Raw genomic sequence first — 6,065 nt, 5'->3', positions numbered from 1 at the left:
TATACCTACAGGTGTACAGTAGCATGGTGACATTTGGATGCTCATTACCCACTTTTTCAGATTTTCTACTTAAACTGCTAAAGAACTGATTCTTATTTCTAAATTTTCCATTCTTTTTCCTTCTAATTTTCTAACTTCCTTTTTTCTGATCATTTATCAAATAAGGGTGTACCAAAATATCTAGTATTAATCATGTTTCTATTTTCACTTTGAACATTTCCTCATAGTGTCTTCACCTTTACCCATAATCTCATATGTAAAATTCTGGCATTTATGTCTTTATATTTCAATTTCCACTTGAGTGTTCTGCTCCTAAGTTTAGTTGGCATATCAACCTCTATCCCTCAGGAATATCAAATTCAAGTTGTCTTAAACTTACATCTTTGTCTCTTCCTCTACCACCTATTTATGTGGTGGTATTTGGGTTAATATATTACCATAAATTTTGTAGCAAAGCCTTTATAATTCAGAATTCCTTTGAATACCTTTTTCTCCTTAACCACCATATTCAAATCATCAGAAAATTCTGTCGGTTCTGTGTTCTAAAGACCTTTATACTGTAAGTCCTCTTTAGCTCCATATAATATCACAGATGAATAGTTGTTTTTGTTTTAAATTAATGTTGAGATATTATCATTTACTTCAGTTATTTTAGTAAAAATTATACAGCATTTGCAAAACTCAAAAAATAGAGCTTTGGGGTTAGTAGAAAACACCTAAACATAGTAAGCAAATAAGAAAACTAAATATTTAGGAAGATGTTGTTTCAATTAAACAGAGAAAGGAATTTTTGACACATAGGGTATTGCCCAAATTAGATAGATCATTGTCTCACAGCTTATAACATGAAAAATTAAATTTCACAAATATCAAAGATTTGAGTGTTAAAATAATATCAATAGAAAAAAATTAGGTCTATGTAGTATTATGTTTCCAATTATTTTATATAAGAAAATAAAGCTAGAAAACACAAAAGAAATATTTAGTATTTGGCTATAAAAAATCTTTAGCAAAATATACAAACTAAATTAAAAGACAAACTATTTTTGTTTAAATATTTACAAAAGAAAGAGAATTAGTACCCCTCATGAGGAGAGAAACACAAAACAAAATAAAATGGGCAAAAATTACAAGTAGAAATTTACAGAAAAATGTAAATGAATTATACTTTATGTGTATTACTTATTGTTACTTTTCAAGTTACTCTCTCTTCATCTGATCTTAGTACAGATATGTACAATGTTATTAATTTCTGGGTCTATATTTTGCTTTATCCCAGTATTCTACTATAATCTTTATGTATTTACCCTAATTTCATTTCTATTGATGTTTTATTGATATAATTATTAGTTTTTATTAATTTTTAAATTTGATCAATATACAATGATGTTTATTATATTTGGACAAATTATAGCTGTATATATTAATATTCATAGGGTACGAAGTGGGGAATGGGAAGATGATAGTCAAAGAATAAAAAGCCTCAGTTACATAATAATTCTTTTAAATGAATGAATATTCTAAATTGTTCTACATCTATTTTATAAAATTAATTTCATTTGAGTTAATTAATGCTTACTGTTCCTTTTATCGTGTCCTTTTTATGGAATTAGATGTTATACTTTGACTTAGAATTTGGATTTATAGTTCCCTTTTTGTGTTTGTTTTTGTTTTCTTCCTCCTCCTGGGCTTAGCTTTCCTTATTTAAAGTTTCTCTGGATTGTTTTTATCCACTCCAGCCTAAAACATGCTCTTATAACAGTGAGGTTTCCCTGGTTTGTGATCATGCTGAGGATTTCATAAATCTTTCTACTAATCCATTGTGATAATCAGTTCAGTTCCAGCTCAAGAAACTGTGCCTTTGTAACTAACCTCCTCAGGCCCACTGTTTGTTACACATAAATGTCTCAGGTAACTCTTCGCGGCAGTTCTCTTTTAAGCCTCCTTTCATGAGCAACCCCTACATTCTATTATTAATCCTAGTTCTAATCCCGTATTTTAAGTGAAACACTTTAGTCTGTGTTAACCAAGAGCAACTGAATTTCTGTCAACACCCATCTTTATCTTTGTTCAATACCTTGTATTTCCCTTCTGTTTGTGGCTCATAGGAATATTTATTCTTATTTTGATGGTCTGCCATGTCTTTCTGTTTTCCTTTTCTTCCTCCATTTTTCTAATATTGCCATAAATTTAAAGTATAGGGTATATATGAGATAATTTTGCTGCACAGACCTCCGTAGAACTCTCCTCTCAGGGAATTTAAAACATTTTAGGAAAAAAAAAAAAACATAGGGGAAAAATGAGTTCAGCAAATAACATATATATTCTTTAGAAGAAAATGAAAAAACAAGTTGATCCTATCATAAACCAGTTGCTAACTCAAGCAATTACTCTGATGCTTTACCTAACATAAATTGTGATACTATTGTGAACTCATCCACTAGAGCTAGAAATCCTTCTTAGGTTTAGTGTTTATAGCATAGATAAACAGTAAAGTATTTCAGTCTGACTGGCTTGCTTGTCTGTTCTCTGCATGAAATATTTTCATTAGATGTTTTGATTTATTAAGTTGTCTTGGAAATATGCTGGTAAGAAACAACTCCTGCTTTGATTCAGATGTTAGAAGCTCTGAGCCTACCATACTTACTTCCAACTGCATATTATATTCTGTGAGTGTTTCCATTTGTTTCAGAATTTTTGAAGGACAGATAGTCTTAATCCTGACTGCCCTCCCAGAGACAAAACATAGTTGCCATTATCATGGATATCAGATTCCTAAATACATATATATTTTAATATTCCTAGTCAATTCAATTTAAATCACAACATTTAAACTCTAAGCTTTTTTTACAGATTTGGGGTATAATTGATATACAAAAAACTGCCCATATTTAATGTATACAATTCGATGAGTTTGGACATATTCACACAATAGTGATAGTCTTACCACAGTCAACGAAATAAACATATCCATCCTCTCCAAAAGTTTCCTTGTGTCTCTTTTACCTTTGTGTTTTTTGTTTTTCCTGGAATAAGAATGTTTAACAAGAAATATACCCTCTTAAAAAATTCTTAAGTGTACAACACTGTATTGTTAACTAGGCACTATGCTATACAGCATATATCTAGAACTTATTTGTCTTGTATGACTATAATTTATACCCAGTGAACAACTCCCCATTTTCTCCTCCTCTCATATCCCACCAATCACCATTCTATTTTCTGCTTCTATAAGTTTTAAGTATTTTAGATATACCATATAAGTGAAATCATACAGTATTTGTCCATCTGTGACTGACATTTCACAGATGGTAGGATTTCCTTCTTTTTCTAGGCTGAATAATATTCTATTGTATGTACATAATACATTTTCTGTATCCATTAATCCATCAATGTGTGGTTTTATTTCTGGCCTTTCTAGTCTTTTCCATTGGTCCTTAATGTCTGCCGTTACACTAGTCTCATATGGCTTTAATTACTATAGTTTTGTACTGTATTTTGATATCAGGAATTGTGATGCCTACAGCTTCGTTCTTTCACAATTTCACTTTAGCTGTTCTGGGTGTTTTGTTATTTCGTATGAATTTTAGGATTGTTTTATCTATTTCTGTAAGAAATTCTATTGGGATTTTGATGAGAATAGCATTGAATCTGTATATTACTTTTGGTTAGTATGAACATTTCAACAATATTAAGTCTTCCATTCCATTAGCACAGTATGTATTTCGATGTATTTGTGTATACTTTAATTTCTTTCTTCAATATATTGTAGTTTTCTGTGGACAAGTCTTTCACATCCTTGGTTAAGTTTATTCTTATATATTTTATTATTTCTGATGCTATGGCAAATAGAATTGTTCCCTTAATCACCAATTATTAGGATATATCACATTAACAAAATAAAGAATAAAAAATCACATAATCCTCTCAACATATACAGAAAAATCATTTGACAAAATTCAACACCCTTCCATGTTTTATCATGCTAAAACTAAGAACAGGAGGAATGTTCTTCAACATAATAAAGACCATGTATGACAAGCCCATGGGAAACATCATACTCAATGGTGAAAAACTGAAAGTGCTTCCTCTAAGATCAGGAACAAGACAATGATGCCCACTGTCACCAGTACTATTCAACGTACTAGAGAAAGTCTGACTCAGAGCAGGTAGGCAAGAAAAGGAAATTAAAAGGCATCCAAACCGAAAAGGAAGAAGTAAAATTATCTGTTTGCAGATTATATGTTTCTATACATAGTAAATTCTAATGATTCAAAAAAGTTCTTAAAACTAATAAACAAACTCAGCAAGGAAAAAGGATACAAAATCAACACATAAATAGTTGTGTTTCCATATACTAGAAATAAAATAACTTTTAAAGCTTATTGTGTTAGCAATATTGTTTTTATCCATTCCACTTTATTTTTCCACAGTGTGGATTTTAATTCAGGCAACCATTTTGTTTGAGTTTAAAAACCAATTTGTAACACATCTTTTTTTCCTAAAACACATAAAGTTAAAAACCCATTGGTACTGGTTTTTAGAGTTTTGCACATAAGATTAATTAGTTTGGTACTGCAGGAAATAGCACTAAATAGGAAAATAGAATTGTTAGAACACAAGCTAATAAATCATGCGTCCTTGAGAAAATTACTCTTCATTTGTAAATTTAAGGGGTGAACCAAAGGTTTTATATTTATTGGGGATTCAGAGACTTTTTTTGATAATCTGATGATAACTTTGTCCATTTTTGGGAAAAGAAGCATTTATTCTCTGCAAGATAAAATATTTTGCATTCCATTTAAGCAGTTGAAGACCATCCACAGATACTGTTTTAAATCCAGTAATCCTGGATCAGCAATACTTAGTATGATTTTTGTCTCATGTCCCCTTATTCTTCAATATTTATTTATTGAGGTAAATTTACATAGAAAATGTTTGCAAATATTTTTAAGCATACCACTTGAGAGAGTAGTTATAACAAATGTATGAACTGGGATAACCACCAGCCCAAACAAGATAAAAAACATTTCTTTCACTCTAAAATGTTTCTGTGTGCCACTTTACAGATGCAACCACTGTTCTAATTTTACCACCTAAACTATTAATAGTTTTGGAATCATGTAACATATACTATTTTGGTCTCCTTTCACCAAAATAATGTTATTTAACTCCACATTTGTCACACTGTCAGTAGTTTTATTTCTGAGACGTATTCAATGATATGTTTGTTAGAAAAAATCAGGGATAATGATTATGGTATAAGATGATATTGGGTCAGGAAGAGTGAAGCCAGGAGTTTAAGTGATAATTCTGGAATTAATATGTGTTTTTGGAACAGTGCAAGGCTTGAATCTAACAATAATAAAGCTGTATATTAATTAGCACATAAAAATTCTGTTCTTACTTTAAAATTTCATAAAAGTTAATTTATGCTTTGTCTTTTCTTAAGGGGCAAATAAACTTATCTGAAGTATGATTATGCATACACATACAATCATATATAATCAGATATATATACTGCTATACTAATTGCTTGTTATTTACTCTCTTAGACTTGAGTCCGTTAGCAGACCAGACTACATGTATTTGTAATCTCCTTACTTATTATATAATTCAAATAACTATTTACTTCTGTATTCTTTATTTTAAATAACTATATGTTCTGTACCACCGGGAATATTAACAGGTGAGGCAAAGGCATTAGATATAACCAAAATGTTTGTACCCTTATAATATCCCAAATTAAAAATAATAATAGCAAAAACAGGCTAACATCTAATTAAAACTAATTTGTATTCTCTCTTCCAACTGTTTTTTTTTTATTATTTTATTATTTCAGCATATTATGGGGGGACAGATGTTTAGGTTACATATGTTGCCCTTGCTGTCCCCTCCCCCCCAAGTCCGAGATTCAAGTGTGTCCATCCCTCGCATCGTGCGCATTGCACTCTTTGTATATGCATATACCCATTCCCTCCTCCCTGCTCCCCCCTGAATGACATCCAATAGATGTTATTCTTATATGTGCACTTATGTGTTGATCAGTTAATACCAATTTGATG

This window comes from Propithecus coquereli, unplaced genomic scaffold, assembly GCF_000956105.1.
Source record: "Propithecus coquereli isolate 6110/MARCELLA unplaced genomic scaffold, Pcoq_1.0 Scaffold231, whole genome shotgun sequence".
NCBI classification, from domain to species: domain Eukaryota; kingdom Metazoa; phylum Chordata; class Mammalia; order Primates; family Indriidae; genus Propithecus; species Propithecus coquereli.
The sequence above is the reverse complement of the archived record's forward strand: the minus strand, read 5'-3'. Positions refer to the sequence as shown.